We start from the raw sequence: 19,636 nt of genomic DNA, 5'->3' as shown, positions 1-19,636 counted from the left end.
CTGGGATCAAAAAGTCCAAGACCAAATCACTGGCAGACCCGTGTCTAGAGGTGAGCTGGTCTTCCCAGGTGGCACTTGTTGCCACGTCCTCCAGAGGGTGGAGACACTGTGTCCCCACATGGCACAGGGGGGTGGGGCTGGGGGGAGGAACAGAAAGCTTTCATGGCACACTAGCAGTGGATCCTGTATCACCTATTCACCTCCTAAAGATCCTGTCTTTCCTCCTCCTCTTCCTCTTCTTCCTCCTCCCTCTCCTCCTCTTCATCTTCTCCTGCTTTAACAAAGGGTCCTACTGTGTATCCCAGGCTAGCCTTAGACATGTAGCAGTCCTCCTGTCTCAGCCTCCCAAGTGCTAGGATTACAGATGTATACCACATGCCCAACTCCTTCTTATTTTTTGGTTCTAGTTTTGGTCCCACTTCTTAATACTATTGCGCTGGGGCAGGCTGTGGCTGTAATATTAAATGCTCTCATAGGCTTGGGTTTTCAGTACTTAGTCCCAGCTTGTCACACTATTTTGGAAGGTGTGGAAACTTGGGAGGTGGGGCCTAGCTGGAGGAAGTAGGTCACTGAGGAGCATGTTTTTGAAGAGTGTACCAGGTCCAGAGTCCCCTTTCCTTTCTTTGCTTCTTGTCCACTGTGAATTGAACATCCTCCACCGTATACTTCCACCACTGTGATGATCTATCTCACCCAGAAACATGGAGCCAAGTGGCCATGGACTAGACTCTCTGAAACTGTGAGCCAAAATAATTCCTCTTTAAAATTGTTTATGTCAGGCATACTATCACAGAGACAATAAAAGTAACTAACATAAAAAAAGGTATTATTAAGTTTCCCAGTGAGTTCTGGAGGGAAGGCCGTTATTTGACGGAAAATCATGGCACATGCTGATCTTTCAGATCACACTTTCTCTGGGTGTGTCTCAGTGAGTCAAAGCTCATTTGAGCTAGCCAGTCTTCACTCTCACATTCAGATATAACTGCAAGTCCTGCTGCAAAAAGGAGCAAACTGAGCCAAGTAAGGGGTAGGGAGTGATGGAGGAAGAGCTGGCTATGGTAAGGCAGAACAGAGGACTTAGAGTTAACTTTTTCTCACCTACTACAGAGCTCATGGTTGGCAACACACAGCAAGAGCCAGGTTCACCAGAGAAATGTTTTTAATACAAGTATACTAGACATGATGCTGTAATCCCAGCACTCATCAAACATAGGCATGAAGGAAGAAAATGAGTTCAAAGTCAGTGTAGGCTACATAGTAAGCCCCTCTCTCCAAAAAGAAAAAGGTTTATGCGATATAAAAGCCTTCAGAAGTGAAAACCCAAAGACTCACGATTTTTATATTTTTTATATTAAGTTTAATGTAGAATTATGATTGGATTAAAAAAAGGAATGATTGCCAGGCATGGTGGCACACACCTGTAATCCCAGCACTTTAGAGGCTGAGGCAGGAGGATCATGATTTCAAAGTTGTCCTCAGTCCTCTGCTACATAGTTTGAGGCCAGCCTGGGCTCCGTGAGAACTAGTCTAAAAACATTAGTGGTAAACTGGAAGGAATTTAGTGAATTTATTTGTTGAGGTTCTTCCTGGTATCTTCATATCTTCGTTCCTCCCCTGCAGGTATAAGGCAAGACAGTTGTCATTTCCTATTACCTGCTACACCAAGGGGAAGTACGTCAGAGAATTCTTTTGTGGCCAGATCTCACAAGACAGTGGGTGAGTCAGAAAAGCTCCCAAATGCCGTATCTAGATACAATATATTGTACACTCTAAGTCAGGAAAAGTCTTCTTTTACATTTTAAAATTTATTTTTGTTTTATACGTATGACTTGTGTTTTATATGTATGACTTTTGTTTTATATGTATGACTTTTCCATGTGTCGTGCAATGCCCACAAAGGCCAGAAGAGGGTTGGGTCTGGAACTGGATTCCCTGAAACTAGAGTTACAGATGGTTGGTAGCTACCATGTGGGTGCTGGGAACTCAACCTAGGTCCTCTACAAGAACAGACAGTGCTTCTAACCACTGAGCCACCTCTTCAGTCCCAGGAAGTCTTTTCTGGAAAAATAACATTTTATCAAGACCAAATAGAATGAGGATAGAAGGAAATGAGGAGGTGGGAGCAGCAAGTACAAAGGCCCTGGGGTAGAAACAAGTATAATGCATTCTAGCAACAACCAGAAGACCAATTCGATTGAGAAGAGTCAGCAGACAAGAGATTGTAGAAGATGGGGTTGGAAAATCAAGTAGGTATCCTTAAAGACCATGCCAGTTGGGAAACCACATGAGGCTCTAAGCAGGGGAATGATAGGCTCTGATTAGAACTGGGTCAGCTTCCCTCTTGTTGCACAGTGACAAACAGACTTCTGGGAGACTGAAGTGGATGAAATGGAGCTGGTGTCTAAGTGACAAGATGCCAGAGAGTCACCATCATGAGGTGCCACTTGTCTGAGCCCTGGAGGGCAGGAGAGAAAAGTGATTAAACGACAAGAAAGAAGAGAGAGAAAAGAGGTAAAGGCCAGATGCAAAACTTAAAATTATATGATAAATTGGGGTCTGGAAGTTCTGCCTCCCTAGTGGAGTCCAGGAAGATGTAGGAAGAGAAATTGCTTTCTAAGAACACCCAGCCATCCAGCTGTCTTGGCCCAATTTGAGGGGCAGTGGGAGGTGATCTTAAGAGGTGTTCAGGAGGATAGTTCCCACCAGGACTTCTCTCCTATTATGCCATCTAAATGAAAATGCTTACAGTTTCTCATTAGGGGTCATGGAAAAATGGAAAATGGAAAAATTGAATGTAGTGATGGGTGCCCAGATGTATAAATTTTCCAAAAGTCATTGAACTACCCACTGCCTATGGGTGTACATCTTAAATCTTACATCTAATAATACTGTCTTAAAAAGAAAAGGCATTTGGCTATAAGGAACTCAGCCTTTGAACCTTGAGCCTTTAAATGTTCAAGCAGTCAGAAAAGAGGCTACATCACTTAAAAAATACATTTAGTAGCATCAGCTTAATAAAATAGCAAGTAATCATGACAGTCCACGCTTTTATTTGAGGAATCTATGGGTGATAGCCATGCCAGTGTTCAAAATACTGGAAATGCATATTGTTGACGAACACCTGAAAACAGTAAACTATTCAGAGAATAAATGGTTTTTCTAAAGGCTATAAAACTATATATGTCAGTTTTGACATATGTATTTGTGAGTTTATGTGTGTGTGCACACGCATGTGTGCGTGTGAAGAGAGAGGACAAGGAGAGGTCCCAGCATTAACACCAGGTATTGGAATTGTTTTATTTCTCTTTTTAAATTCCCAGCATTCTAATTCTCAAAATTTTCTACAATGAATGTGAATAATAAAGATTCTGCTGTCAAGCATGGATATAATGCAAAACCTGTACAAAATAACATTAAGAAGGAAAACAATGATAAATTGTGCTTACACATTGTCCACAACTTCAGCAGTGGGCAGACACCAAGCAAGGGAAAAGGAACCAAGCTAAAGTGGAAACATGGACTTGTGGCCATTTCCAAGCTTTTCTTTGCTTCTCTCTACTTCTCATGTTTCTACTGTTAACATGTATTATTAGCCTCATGAAAAGGAGGCATGAAATCTCATGAATCATTGGCACCACAGTTCTTTTTTTGTGGGATATTTCATTCATTTCCCTCTGTGAAGATTTAATTTAGTTCAAAAGTTTGTGTCTAGGTAAATGGCTTAGTAGTCAAAGTGCTTGCCACACAGTGTGAATGTCAGAGTTCAGATCCCTAGAACTCATGTAAGTGCTAGATGATCAGGTAGTCTACCTGTAATTCCAGCCTTAGAAGGTACAGACTGATCCCCAGATTAAGCTGACTAGTGAGACTAGCCATATCATCATTTCTGGGTTTGACTGAGAGACCACACCTCCGTGAATAAGGTGGAAGAGTAATGGAGGATGATTCCTAATGACCACTTCAGGTCTTCACATATACTTGCACACATGTGGCATGTGTACGCACATACATATGTACCCTCACACACACACATACATGCACACCACACACGCATGAAAATGGAAAAGAAAAAGGTTCCATAACTCTTCATGGAACACTGCTGTGCTGAACACTGCTCTGGGGTCCACAGGAAACAGGAAAATGAGTGCAGTACAACTTGCCTCTTCCCTCAAGTGGCTCTCTATCCAGTTGTGGAGACAGATATGGTCAGAAGGACCATATCACATGGCTCAGAGCATGGATGCAAAGATAGAAGCGGGAGGTACAGGGGAGCTCAGTTAGTCAGCAATGGTGCTTTTTAATTTTATTTATTTTTATTTCATATGTATGAGTGCTTTGCCTGTGTATATGTAAGTGCACCTTGTGCATACAATGCCCATGGAGGCCAGAAGAGGGCATCAGATCCCCTGGAACTGGAGTTACAAACAGTTGTTAGCTGCTGTGTGGGTGCTAGGAACCAATCCTGGGTCCTCTGCAAGAACAGACAGTGCTCTTTACCACTGAGCCATCTCTCCAACCTTAAGAAATGATGCTTTTTAAAGAAAACCATGTTGTTGCAAACCTTTTTGTTAGAAGTAATCTCTTTGGCCTCACTAACTTGCTAAGTGCAGTTCTCCAATAGCCTGAGCTGTGTCATAAGTAGGACTTTTCTATAAGGAGCTAATGGCTACTGAGCATCTACCATGAGCCACTCTATACTGGGCATTGTGTTTTCTGTTCCTCTAATCCTTGAGCCACCTGGAGGATGCTTTTGGTTGTGATCTAGAGAGAAGAGAAGCATAGAATAGTAACTCAATGACCGGGCTCCTCCACCAAGCAGTATGCTTTTCCATGTGGTCCTGTGACTCCTTAACTATACAACCTCCAGCCAGTTTCTAACCTCTGAGGAGTGTCTCAGTTTCTCCATCTATCAGACAGAGATCACAGCAGCATACACCCCATTGAATCTGTGAATACTTGGGGAAGTATTTGATAAACAGAAATCAATCTATAAATTCATTATTTTATACATTTCTATCCCACTGGGTAAATACTCACACTCCTTTGCATTTCTCTTTCTATGTAATGAGCCCGTTTTCTTTTCCTAAAAGCCAAAATATGACAATGAAAAACAAGCTTTTCCCCTTCCTTCCTTCCTTCCTTCCTTCCTTCCTTCCTTCCTTCCTTCCTTCCTTTCTTCCTCCTTTCTTCATTTGAGATAGGGTCTTATGTTGCCCAGGCTGACCTCCACTTTGATATGTAGCCAAGGCTGGCGTTGAACTTCTGATCCTCCTGCCTTAGCCTCCTGAGTGCTGGGATTGTAGGTATGTGCCACTGTTACTGGCTGTCCAGCAAATATATTTGATTACCTACTAGGGATCCAACACTGTCTTTCTTGGGAAAGCAAAGATGAACTGACATGACCTTCCCTGGAGCTGTTTGCAGGTTAGTTCGTGAGAGAAACAAACACAAATAACAGATCAGAGCTGGTAATTAGTAACAGTGGTGACCTCAAATGCTCTAAAGTCCCAGAAAACACTCTCATCTCTTGCTCTGTCTCTTCTCCTCTCTCTCAAAATGTGGTTCCCATTATTATGTTTATAGTATTTGTTCACAAAGGAAAGAAATGAATGTTTCTGGAAGTCAGGGGATGCCAAACACAGGGGATCAACTCTAATGGCAGATATCCTACTACATACCAGTTCCATGCTGAGCCACAAGGATCTTTACCTCCTTTGCTCCTATAATAAGAATACAACTCTTAATGTCGGCTTACACATAAAGAGGCTGGTCCTTGGTGGAGAAGTCAAATAACTGCCCCCAGGTTATACCATCAAGTAGTTTCAAAGTCAACGTCTTATTCTTCACATTGCACACCATCTTGCCTCCCATATGATAGTCTGCATGCTACCTGATTCAGTGCTCACAGTTGAGGTATTGTGCTCATTTTCATACATAGAGAAACTGACACTCAAAACTTAAATTATTTGCTAATAAGCGACAGGACTAACTGCCTCTGAAGCTGTGATGTTTGTCGAGATGTTACAGTCTCCTGTTTCCTCCTATATAGGTAACACTCTCAGGCCTGCAAGAAGGCATCCTGAATTATGAGATAGGAGACATAAATTCAGGTCCTGACTCTGCCATTTACTAGTACAGTGGCCTTGGACAAAGTGCTCCACCTCTTTGAACCTAGGAGTACTCATTTATCATAGATAATTTGGGGCTCATGCTTCCCACAGTCCCCAAAGGCACAGTATAGATGATAAACATAATGTAGTGGCCTGAGTGATGGCCAAGCAGTGAGGAGGGCAGAGGCTCCAAAGACAAGCAGTCCCCTGATGGTACCAGCCACCTCTGCTGGGAGAATGGCCTTCAGTCATCCATCTGCCACAGCAGGGGCTGCAGGAAGGCAAGGATGAGACTCCGTTAGGGCCAGCTTAGACATCATACTTCATCTTTATCCAGATCACCAAACTACCCAGGAGTGCCATGTATCAGCTAAACTGTGATCAACAGTCTCTGTCTCCTTGGAGGGAAAGGACACAAACACAAAGAAAGGCTCAGAAGAGGATGAGATGACAGGGCAAGGCGGTGTGTGCCCATGGAAGGGAAGACAAAGTGGCAGTGCTGGAGAAAGCAGACTTCTAAATGCAGAGAGGTTTCTACAAGCATAAAGGACACCTCCCCCTACTTGGCTATTCTGAAGCTAATGAATAGACAGGTGACTCCAGAGCAAGTTTGCAAGACAAGCTGGAAAGTTAGAGGTCGTTCACTGAGCACATGAAAGTAAAGATTAGAAAAGTGGCCTTTCTCCTTTTACAGTAGGAGTTCTCAAAATTTTCAAGCAGGAGAATAAAATGGTCATAACACCTTTTAAAATATTACCTGGAGGGGCTGTAGAGATGGCTCAGTGATTAAGAGCACTGGCTGCTCTTGCAGAGGACCTGCATTTGGTTCTCAGCACCCACATGGTGGCTAACAACTGCCTGTAACTCCAGTTCCAGGGGATCTCATGCCTTCTTCTGACCTCTGTGGGCATTGCATGACATAGGTGCATTTACATACATGCAGGCAGTATACTCATACACATAAAATAAAAGTAAGGTGGAGAGTAATAAAGAAGATACATGCATGCGCATCCTCATACACTTGCACATAGGAACATACATACATACATACATACATACATACATACACACTTCTCACCCAAAAATACTCCCCCAGTATCAACAAAACAAAGCAAACAAAGGATGCAAGCAAGAGAATGAAGAAAACTGCTCTGGGAAGGAGAATAGTACTCAGGTAAGACCTTACTACACAGAAAGGACTCCCAAGGAAAGGCACCAAAGTTTGCCCAGGCTCTCCCTCCTGTGGCTGAGATACATGGGTGTGTTTAGAAGCTTTAAGAATTGAATGCCAAGAAAAGCAGACTGGCCTCTACTGTTCTTTACGTCAATGGAGCTGACTTTTGCTCTACACTAAGTAGGATATGAGATTATCAGCTGGGAGGGAGCCAGATGGGAAATTTGAGTTGATCCCCCAAACCAGGCTCTGAAATTTGAGGAAATTTGAGTTGATCCCCCAAACCAGGCTCTGAAATTAGGATCTGAGGCAAGTAGTTGACTGGGGAGTTGACTCCAGGAAACAGCAGTGTGGAGTGCAGAGGGGAAGAGCAGAAGGGAAGGCAGTCAACACAGGATGTACCTCAGGCCAGCAACTGCAGTGGGTACCCAAGCTACATCCAGCACACATCTCTCAGAATTATACTTCCAGAAAGGTGAGGGAGCCGGGGCATTCTCCCTCAGCTCCCACTAGCTTCTGGTTCAGAGCTGGTTCTAGACATCCTGTAGAACCCATTAGTAGACAATGCCACATACACCAACAGCGGTTACATAGTTGAGTCTGGCTGCCAGGGACCGGCAGTTAAAAACATACCTGAGAAAGACATAAGGTCAGAAAACAGGGACCCAGCTCTTAGAGACCTCCTACAGATAAGAACTTGGATCAAATTTTTTCTGGGGGCTGGAGAGATAGGTCAGTGGTTAAGAACACTTGCTGTTCTTGCAGAGGACCAGGGATCAGTTCCCAGCACCTGAATGGCAACTAACGACCACCCATAATTCTACTTATAGGGGATCTGATGCTCTCTTTGGGTACCAGACATGTACTCTGTGCACATACATAAAAATGGGCCAGACAACCTGTTCTGGTTTGGTCTCTATTGCTGTGATAAAACACTGACCAAAAGCAAGTTGAGGAAGAAAGGGTATATTTCATCTACTCTTCCAAATGATAGTCCATCCATCACTAAAGGAAGCCAAGGCGGGAACTTGAGCAGGGCAGAAAGAACCTGGAGGCAAGAGATGAAGCAGAGACTATGTAGGAATACTGCTTAGTGGCTTGCTTTCCTGGACTGTGGTCAGAGGCCAGATGTCAGATCCCCAGGTAGTGGAATTATGGATGGTTGTTAGCTACCATGTGGGTGCTGTGAACCAAACCTGGGTCCTCTGCAAGAACAGCTAGTGCTCTTAACCACTGAATCTCTACAGCACCTCACCCTGCTTTTTTATACAACTCAGGACCACTTGCCCAGCAGTAGTATCATCGTCAGTGTTCTGGGCCCTCTCACATCATTCAACAACCAAGAAAATGCCTCAAAGACATGCCTACAGGCCAATCTGATAGAGGAAATTCAAAAATTGAGGTTCTCTCATCCCAAATATGTGAAGTTGACAACCAAAGGTATCTAGCATATGCTCATGTGCGTAAAATAAAATAAATATGTTTTAAAAATGTTTCTGGGCTGGGTTTGGTGGTGCACACCTTTAATCCCAGCACTCAGGAGGCAGAGGCAGGCAGATCTCTGTGAGTTTAAGGCCAGCCTGGTCTACATAGTGAGTTCCAGGACAGCTGGGGCTACAGGGAGACCCTGTCTCAAAAAGACCAAAAAAAAAAAAATGTTTCTGACAGACATGGTGGCAACATGCCTGTAATTCCAGTGTCCAGGAAGTTGAAGCAGAAGGATGATGAGTTCAAAACTAGCACAAGCTCCATAGCAAGTTCTAGGGTAGCCTGGATACATAGCAGGAGTCGGGGAATATTTGTAATAAATGAGATGAGATCATGGTTTTTAGGGGTACATAGAAAGAATGCTTAGCAACAGTGACCAAATGAAGCAAAATTTGGAGTGTGATCAGGTTTCCATAATTCATTGCCATCTGAGAGATGAGGCCAGGAAGCACAGAGGGTCAGGATGGACTATGGCTAGGCATGAGCAAAGCAGGAACCCAGAGAATGAAAATATCCTGAGTGTTGGATACCAAGGGGAGGACTGTTGGTAAAGGCATCACAAGGTACAAGGTACCAAAGTAAGTATGGACCTCCAGTGTAGAACTAGGAGAGCCTTGGTTCCATTGCCCTCATCCAACTCTGAAAGAGCTGAGGCTGTCAGAGAAGAAAAGGAACTTTGGTAACATGGCCCAACTACCAAATTTCAGAGACAAGTCCCCCACCATTGCCGTGGGCTGCTGATCCTAGTGATCACAAAAGGCTGAATCAACAGTGGAAGGAGACAGGAGGGTAAAGAGGTTGTTATTAGAGCAAGGGTAGCAGGGTCAGCTGTCTAGTAAGTGATGGAGGCAAAGTTCTGGCACTTGGTAGAATGCGTACCTAAGTGTGGTTGTGCTGTGGGGTAGCAGTGGCTTCAGAGTGTTTACTGGGGTGGAGCGGTCTGGTGGGAAGGGGATCTGTGACTGGGTCTTGCAGTTGAGCTTACAAAAACAATAAATTACAAACAACAGGTTTCTCTTAGATGGGGAAGTCGGTTTAAGGGAGGTGTTGATTGAGAGTTCAGGGACTGAACCAAAGCCAGCTCCAGGCCTTCAAGAATCCAGCCTTTGTGATCAAAGCAACACATGGGTCACCAGCACAGATGTTGCAGATGGTGTTTGGAGGAAATCTTTAGTTTTAGTAATTTATTCTTACGGTATTTGGTTATACATGATGAAAATGAAGGTCACACTTAATTTTTTTCATTTGTTTGTTTGTTTAGGGGCAGGGGCACCATGGCACACATGTGGACCTCAGAGGACAACTTTCAGGAGTCAGTTCTCTCCTTCTCCCATGAGGTTTCTGGGGATCAAACTCGGGTCATGAAACTTAGTGACAAGTACCTTCACCTACTGAGCCATCTTGCTAGCCCTCATACTTTTGAGAACAAGTCTAAAGCCAAGAGTCTTGAAAGCTGACCTGTTGAGTTTCACCAAACCTGGAAGCCTTTGTGCCTTTTTCTACCACGTTCTGTACTGTTTGCAATAGGAGCCTCACTTTCTGCTAGCCTCTGGCTAGGAGCAAGGGAAGGATTTAGGGATGGGGCAGAGTAAGGGTAGGATCACACACAGGTCATGCTCAGAAATGGAATGCTTTGGAGAAAACCCTCCAAAGGTGGAAGGTACCAAGAGCCCGAAGAAAGAGGCAGATTCAGTATTGATAAAAATGCAGTGTGTTAGGGGCTTAGGAACAGAAGTATATCTTTGGCAAGTAAGACGTAGGCTCCCACACCCCAAAGCTGGATGAAGGGGTTTATATGCTAAGCTATAGAAAGGTCAGAAGAATGTATCTGCACTTTCTCAAAAAACTATTAACATGTCAAATGTCAGTTAAGAAGCAGTGCAGGTGTAGCACTAAACACTGGGCTAGTTTAACAACTTTGTTTATCCTATAGGTTTTAAAAGAATGTGTGCCAAGGTCACCTGGCGGGCAAGACAGCAATCATGAGCAAGATGGCTATAGTCAGGACAAGCTGGGTCCCAGCATGGCTCACTGACTTCAACTCTATGCTGAGGGTGGAGGGCCTCAGTTCCGGCTCCACACTATTGATCTCCTGCCTCTGGCCCCTGTAACATTTGTGGAGTGAATAAGCCACTAACCCAAGTTAAAGGCAATTGTGACTTATTTTTCTGGAAACTTTTGGGTCCACATTTCAATCATATTAGAAGGCAGGCTCTACAGTGGGCAAGAATTGTCTGAACCAGCTGGGCATGCTGATGTGCCCCTTTAATCCCAGCTCTCAGGAAGCAGAGGCAGGAAATGGAGGCCAGCCTGGTCCACATAGTGACCTCCAGGTGGGGGGAACTAGGGAGACCCTGTCAAAACAGACAAACAAATAAACAAACAAACAAAACAGCAAAAAAGAGAACTGCCTGAACCAGTAATAACATCTTAAGGAGCCAACAGCACTATAGAGACCTGCCCTTCAGGAGGTCTCCTGACAGAAGCATGAGGCAAGATGCTGGATTGAGGCCAGTGATGAGGGTGCAGGGCGGTGGGGAGAGATGGATGAGAATACATCAAGAGAAGGGTTACTTACTATAGACAACTGATTTCAGTAAGTTCTGAGGCTGTTCAGTGGGGAAAAGATAGTCTTTCCACAACTAGCACAGGGAAAACAGGATATCCACAAGTAAAAGAATAAGTTAGACTCTCACCTTATCTTGTATAGATCTTAACTCAAAACACCTCAAAGACCTAATCATAAAAACTAAACTGACAAAACTCTCAGAAGAAAACATAGGGGAAAATCCTCATAATGTTGGACTTGATGATTTGTTATGTGTGACAGTGGGATGATCCTACAGAATCAGGATATAGAGGAACAGCAGGGGCACCCTCCTGTTCCAAGGAGGGAGAGAAAGGTGGTCTTCAGAGGAGGACAGAACCTAGGTGACAGCCTTTTGGGTAAGTTGAAGTGTGGCCGGGTCTGAGCATGCTCAGTACCAGACATAGGAGAATTGTGCTTAGAAAAAGGAAAAATCAAAACTTCATGATGTTTACTGAGACCTGGAGTTGGGGCTGAGTTGGTGGAGTTAGGCACTGGGGAGGGACTGCATGGGAGATGGCAGTAGAGTCTTTTGCTGTTGTTATTAATTCTTATTTCATGTATATGAATGTTTTGTCCATGTGCATGTAAGTGCACCACATGAAGAGGGTGTGAGATCCCATGGAACTGGTATAGATAACCATTAGGTGCCATGTGGGTGCTGGGAACCAAATCCACATTCTCTGAGAACAGACAGTGTCCTTAACCCCCAAGCGACCTCGGTAGCCTCCTGATGCTTCTTTTTAAATGTTTATTTGTATTATTTTTGATTACGCGTATGTGTGTATGTGTGCATGTGGGTATGTGCACATGAGTGCAGGTGCCCACGGAGTCCAGAGGCATCAGATCTCCTGGAGCTGGAGTTACAAGCAATTCTGAGCTGCCCAACATGCGTGCAGGGAGCCAAACTCCAGTCCTCTGGAAAAGCAGTAAGTTCTCTTAACTGCCATCTCTCAGGCCCTTGTAGCCCTTTTTAAGAAAATTGTTTAGAGGGGCCATCAAGACAATTCTGGGGCCAGTGACATGGCTTATCAGATAGAGGTGTTTGCCACCAAGCTTGACTTCCAGAGTTCAATCTCCAGGACCCACATGGTAGAAGGAGAGAACCACCTCCCACATATTCTCTGACCTCCACATGTGTGCTGTGGCACACACACACACACACACACCCCTACATACATACATACATACACAGAACAAATAATAAAATATATGTTATTTTTTAAAACTTTGTTTTAAACAATGAATTATTTGATTTGTTTTATTTATGCATATGTTTGTGTGCCTGTATGAATTTATGTACATCATATGTGTATGAGTGCCCAGAAAGGCCAGAAAAGGGCATCAGGTGTCTTGGAACTGGAGTTGCAGGAAATTGTGAGGGGTCATGTGGATGCTGGGAATTGAACCCAGGTCCTTTATAAGAGCAGTAACTTTTCTTAAGTGCTAAGCTATCTCCCCAGGCCCTAAAATACTTTTAAAAACCAAAAGGAGACAATTCTGGCTTTAAGCAATGGCTTCACAGCATTATAGTTTGAGTATGAAATGTCTCCACAGGTTCGTGTGTTTGAACACTTGGCCTCCAGCTGATAGTGCTGTTTTGAGGTGTTGTGGAATCTTTAGTAGCTAGGGAATAGGCTTTGCCTGGTGGGAGGAAAAGGACTGCTGGGGGCCAGGCCTTGAGGAGATAACCCAGCTCCACTGCTGGCCCCATTCTTTCTGCTTCCTAGCTGATGCCATGTGATAATTGGATGCCTCATGCTCCTGCCACCATGCCTTCCTGGTCATGATGGTGGTTTGAACGAGGAACGCCCTCCATAGGCTCAAATATTTGAACACTTGGCCCCCAGTTGGTGATGATGTTTGCAGAGGGTTAGGAAGGTGCAGCCTTGCGGGAGGAAGCACGCTGCTGAGGGTGGGCTTTGAGAGTTCATAGCCTTGCCCCACTTCCAGTTTCTCTCTCTCTTTCTGTGCTTCCTTCTTGTGCTTGAAGATGTGAGCTCTCAGCTTCTGCTCTGTAGGTCACTTCCTGCCATGCCCCCCAACCTCTGTTTTCCCTCTGAAACTGTGAACCCAAACAAGTTCTTCCTCTTATAAGTTGCCTTGGTCATGGTGTTTTATGACAGCAACAGAAAAAGAACTAATACAGATCGTACTCTCAGATTGTGATCCAAAATAAGTCCTTTCTCCTATAAGCTGCATCTTGTCAGGTATTTGGTCACAATGAGAAAAATAACTATCACATGTAGTGTGTGGCCTGTGGCAGGCTTCCCTGGCACAGTACTCATGACCCTCACAAATGCTTCACTCTTCTACCCCAGTGCAGCACTTCTTACAGCCCCAGTGAACCTCTCTGGCTGGCTGTGCTCAACCTTTAAAGGCCACCACTGTGGTTAACACTAAGCTTTTCATGTTCTCAACTCTGGCTTGGGAGTCACCTCAAGGAAGGAGTAGTTTCCCCAGAGTTGTGACAGACTTTCTGAACAGCAGTTCAACAGATCTGAACTGTGGGATTTGAAGTCTGGGGAGAAGCCTGGATAGTGCCCTTAAGGAGTTTACAGTTCAAGGACAGCGTGTCATCCATAGCTGGAATAGTTTTTTGTTGTTGTTTCTTTTTTTAAGGTATCATTCTCAAGGATAGGGTTAGTTTACACTGTAAAGGCAAGGAGATTAAAATGAGAAAGGCCATCAGTGGTCCAAATAGGCACCAAATGACTAGAAACAGGGAGGCAATGGCTTTGACTTGGCAGACATTAAAATAGAACCTGGAGGAGCTCCAGTGTGAAGGGAGGTGGAGAGAATTCCTTCCCTCTCTTGGTGGCACATAAATCTCTAACCAAAGTGCCCCCCTGCCTCCAAGATGCCACATCCCTTCCCCTTTGTCAGTTGTAAGATTCTAGCTGTCAGCAAGATCTCGGTCAGTTGAATGATGATCCAATAAAACAATAAAGAAAAGAAAGAATGACCAGATAAAGCCCATCCCAGCCTGTGCTTTACTGATAACAGTCATAAAGTGAAGGACAAAGTGGCCTGGATCATAGTATTGTGACTTTGTTTAACTTGGTGAAGACACACTGTTTAGCTAGGATAAAGGGAGTATGTGACTTGGTAATAAACAAATAAATGAGTGAAGAAATAATGTCTTGGCATTTGAAGTAATTTACAGCTTACAAAGCTATTACCCAGAGGAGTCTATAAACCCCTCTGCCACACAGGCATGACAAATATGACTTTCTGCTTTTGATGAATAGTGAGCTGGCAATTTAAATGACTGAACTAACTAGTCACTTTGCTCAGAGTAGCACAGTGGATTTATCCCAATGCTCTGAGGGACCTCAGATGTGTGGGAGAGGGGGTGGCTTCTAATCACATGGATAGCCTGGCCCACTCCTTGGAAAGTCTTTTCTGATCCAGGTGTCTATAATTATTTGGTCTTGTTTGTGTCACTGTTTAATTTTGTTCAAATTATGCAATTACATCATGGAATGTATAATGTAAATATTCACATCTTCACCCACAAATAAAAACATTCATTTATCCCATCTCTTATGAACATCAGAATTTCCCAGCTTCAGTTTTGCCTTTCTGGCCATTGCCTGTTCCCCACCATTCATGGCTGGTCTGTTCCTTTACCCTGAAACTGGTCTTCCTTTCTTGAACGTGGGCATTTCTGCCAGGCTGTGTTGCTTTCCTGGCGTCTTGTCTCTGCTCTCTTCTTCCTCTTTACTTTTCCCCAGGGCCCCAGAGTTGCTTTCTTTGGAGTTGATGTCTACCCACTCTTTCCAGGGCTTTGGCCAGCTGGCCTACCAATCTGTGCATCCATCAGAGAGCAGGCTGGCAGCTGTCATTCCCACTGTGGGATTTAGGCAAGTTCCGAGGGAGGCCATCCGCACACAGTTCATGAGTCAGCTCTGCCTCACCAAAGACTCTTGCCTTCATCACTAACTCACCCATTTCTGCTTCCTGATTGTGACTTTGCTTTTTCTTTCTTTTGGGGTGGAGGAACCTGCTTTCCCAGGAAGCTTCTCTAGCCTCACATTCCCTGCCATCATCTTCACGCTCCCTTTGCCCCAGACCTTTCTTAACTTTCTTTTGCAGGCCCATTTGGTGCTTTATATCAGCCACATCTCCCACTGGCTTAGACCTCTAAATCTATTTGCTTTTACTGCAGGCTGGGTGCAGGAATGAGTTCCAGGGCACTTCCTGCCCAGGGATTCCTGGCCCAGAGGCCCTGTGGTTCAACCTTGGATTTCAGGGAAAGCTAGGAAGGCCACAAGTTGTATAGGAAATACCAAGAATTTGGCCACCGTAGTTCCCATTCTCTCACTGTGCGCTGGCCCAGCTGCCTCTTTTTTTAAAGATGGGTAAACACAGAGCTCATAGAAAGCTGATGGACTGAAAAGTCAAAGTTAGGTTTTGTCATTTGTGCTTGGCCATATCTATGTGGATTTTCCTGCTCTCCTGAGGCTTTCCCCAAACACTTCCTTTCTCCTGGGCTTTTCCCATTTTGTTCTCGACTTTCCACATGAATGCACAATGGATGCACACAGCGCACATCGAGTACCTCCTTATGCTTGTATGCCACTTAGGCACAGCTCTGGAATTTATAGAGTGCAAAGCAAAATGAAAAGTGGGGTCCAGGGGGGTAGTGGCTAGACCCATGGAGGCAGCAGATAATTCCCCCTGGAGAGTCCCTGGAGCCCTGGGTCTCTGAGTGGACTGTGGGTGAGAGGCCTTTGTTCAGCTGCCCACTGAACAAGCCATGACACTGCAAGTCTGAGGAGGGACAGCCACACCTTCCCCATGTGATACATCTTGGGGAACACACCCAGCTCCAGCCCTGCCTGTACTTGAATCCGCATGAGGGCAGATTAGTAGCAGAACATGGCACACTCATATGATGGGCAGAGGGTGGATGTCTTGTGAGGTGGAGATGAGAATGGAGACCAAACAGAACTCAGGGGCCAGATCAGAGATAAATATAGGGGACCCACCCCAGGAAGATGGTGAGAGTTAGACTACAGGTAAGCCTAGGCTGTAAGCCTCCTGTGAATGCCCTATTGTCCCATATAACTTGACTTACAAATATAATCACATATTAAGAATCTCAAGATGAGCCTGGTATGGTGGTGCATGCCTTTAATACCAGTACTCAGGAGGCAGAGACAGGTGGATCTCTATGAGTTTGAGGCCAGCCTGGTCTACATAGTGAGTTTTAGGTCAGCTGGGGCTACACAGTGAGACTGATGAAAGAATCTCAAGATGACAGAGCATCAGACCCAAGTTCAGGGCCTTCTGCACAAGTCACGTGCCTATGAAGCTCCTGTGTGTACACCATTCAGGCCTGGCTCTGGAACTTGAAAGGTCCAATGCAAAATGAAAAGTATCCCAACTGCAGACTCCGTAAAGACAATAGCCTTATTGCCCCCAAATTACCCTCAACTTCTTAAAGGTCTACAGCTAAGTGTCCAGGGACATTCATTCACAAGCCTGCCTTATTCCTACTCCCCGCAGCCCTTTGCGTTCATCAGATCAGCTATCCTTTCAGCTTCATCTATAGTCAATATGGCAAGACATTTGGCATACCTTACACAAATATATGAAAAATGATGGAAAATCTAACCAGATACTTTGCTTGCTGAAAGCTTAGAGCCTGTCCTTTCTCTCTTTGTTAAAGAACAAAATTAGGAAGCATTTAATAATTAGCCCGCATTCTACTTCTCTTTGATTTAATCTTCAAGGAATAATTTTGTCACATTCCATTCAATGTTGTTTAATGCCCTGCTGATCTCTGTATCAATTAATGTCATCTATTGGACCATGGTTTGCTTGCTGTACTTTGAGAAATACCAAACGTGAGGCTACAAAGTGGCACAGCCAAGATCTGCAATTCATGAAGCAAAATTGCAAAAACTTTAAAACCCAAACAAACCAATACAAAATGTTTATCCATAGACACATGGACCAAAGGAATGCACATCGGTCACTCGACAATGATTGCCTCTGAGGAGCAAGAGAAGAAAAGGCTAACAGTTGTGGTCAAAAAGACTTTACCACATTTATAATGCTGTAGTTATTTTATTGAAAGTACTGGAATCAAGCAGGAATTTTTATAGTTGCTAATTTTCACATAACAAGGACATGAGTATTCAATATTTGTCATACCTTCATACATTTAAGAGATTTTCTTCAGGTTTAAAAGAAAAGAGAAAAAAGAGAGGAAAGAAGAAAAGAGCTTGATCAAGCAAGTGTTATCAACAAATAAGGTTGTTAAAAAAGACTCACCCATGTGTTGATAAGTAAGAAACTATATTAGCCTGCATGGGTTGTTATAACCAATAGTACAGACTAGAGGACTTAAGTGACAGAAATTAATTTTCTTACAGTTTTGGAGGCTGAAAGTCCCAGATCCAGATATCAAGGGGTCTGTGTTTTGTGCGGCTCCTCTCCTCGGCTTACAGATGGCCGGCTCCTTCCTGTGTCCTCATGCACTCCTCTCTTTGGAGGAGTGTCCTCATGCCATGTCTTAAATTCCTTCTCATATGAGGATACCAGGCATACTGGATTAGGACCTTCCATAATGACCTCATTTAATTCAGTTATTCTTAAAGATCCTCTCTCGCAGTATAGACACATTTTAATTTGGAAGGGGATGCATACACACAATTCAGCTCATAACAGGGGCCTCAAGTAATGACTTGCCCTCTAGGAGCCTCTCGTCACCTCTTATCGACTCTGCTTTCTCTCCTCTTCCCAACATCCATGCAGTTTCTTGATCTCACGACTGTCTGCTCTTTCTTCATCTTTCCTGCCTTTCAGTCCTGTTTCCTCTAGGCAGCCCTCTAAGCCTCACCTGTCCTCTGCACTCTAGCTAAGCCTTTCCTGCTGCTGGAGTCCACTTCTATCTTTGGGTCTTCCATCCAGGCATACCATCTCTAACTTCTTGCAGCTCACACTGCTTACTCATGGACAACACACTGAAGCATCCCTCATCCCTGATCCAGTCATTAACTACCTGGGTTCCTCTATCCTGTCTTAGGACCTGTCTGCAATGGGCATCATTTGCCCATTATTGTTCTGTAGCTTTTCTCATACTTAAGTCACAGATATGTGAGGTGACATCCAAGTAGGAAAGCAGAAAACTTTCTGGATGCTTTGAGTAGGGAACATGTGATGTAGGGAGTACTTAGATGGAATTGGGAGCCTGGAAAGCAGAGGGAAGACAGTAAGGGTCACAAATATGGTGGACCCCATAAACAAGAGCTACCCTGTAGAGATGATGTGGGAATGATACTAAGATACTTCAGTCCCCTACTCCATGAAACAACCACCTGAGATCTGGCTAACACAGCCCCAAGCTAAATGGAAGAAATGACCTTCTATTATGGCTAAGTCTCTGATCTTTCTAATAACTTTTAAAAATATTTTATTTATTATTTTTATTTTATGTGCATGAGTGTATTACCTGCATGTATATAAGTGCACCAGTGTCATGCAATGCCCTCGGAGGTCAGAAGAAGGCATCATATCCCCTGGAACTGGAGTTACGGATGGTTGTTAGCTGCCATGTGGGTTCTGGGATTTGAGCAGGCGGTGCTCTTAACCTCTGAGCCATCTCTCCAATCTCTCTTTCTAATAACTTTTAAGCCATTTAAGCTCAAAGCTCATAAATGGCATCTCTTTTTATATTGCCAGTTTGGGTGCAGTTTGCACTCACAAGTTCTTGCCCTTCCCTGTGAAAACAGGGCTGTGGCCTTGGTCTTGCCATCTGAAATCAATTTAGGAGCAACTGTTACATTTGAAGTCAGTGTCAGGAAGCTATAACCCTGCTGTCTCTGCTCAGGTAGAAGAGGTTTCCCCCAAATGTAGACCATGCAATGTTTCTTCCAATGAGAGGGAAATTGGTCATTCTTCCTACCCCTTGTGCTTGTAGCAAGTGTTAACTCCTTAAATTACACACTGCCCAGAGTCCCAGCCCTGTCTCCCCTCCCATGCTTAGACCCCCGCCCCCAGCAGGCTGCCATCCTCACCTTGGATGCTTCCTCCCTGTGGCTCTGTGAGCAAGACCTGGCAAGCGCTTCATTCCTGAAGAGAATAAATACAGACCTCCCACCTCAGCCTACCCACTGGAATTCCCACTGCTCTTCCAGCCCTGGCCCTTTGCACCTGAGACACTTTCCAAAGTAAATTTGGTTTCTCTGCAGCTGAGGCCCAGGCTGAATTCCTCATTTCTAGGAATTTGCTTGACCACAGTATGAGTCTCTGGTTTCACTCCAA

The 19,636-nt window shown here is 44.3% G+C and overlaps 1 long non-coding RNA gene across 1 annotated transcript in view; it reads right to left on the bottom strand.

Moving 5' to 3' along the window:
- LOC115068911 overlaps positions 1–17,863 on the bottom strand; it is a 42,702-nt gene extending 24,839 nt beyond the window's left edge. Inside the window, exon 1 of the long non-coding RNA XR_003848247.1 lies at positions 17,744–17,863. This is a non-coding gene — a long non-coding RNA (uncharacterized LOC115068911). The remainder of the gene's footprint in view (positions 1–17,743) is intronic.
- Between the last annotated feature and the right edge of the window lie 1,773 nt (positions 17,864–19,636).

The sequence above is a fragment of the Nannospalax galili genome, unplaced genomic scaffold (assembly GCF_000622305.1).
Source record: "Nannospalax galili isolate Female #2095 unplaced genomic scaffold, S.galili_v1.0 scaffold127, whole genome shotgun sequence".
In the NCBI taxonomy this organism is placed as follows: domain Eukaryota; kingdom Metazoa; phylum Chordata; class Mammalia; order Rodentia; family Spalacidae; genus Nannospalax; species Nannospalax galili.
This window is presented reverse-complemented; position numbering and strand designations above follow the sequence as displayed.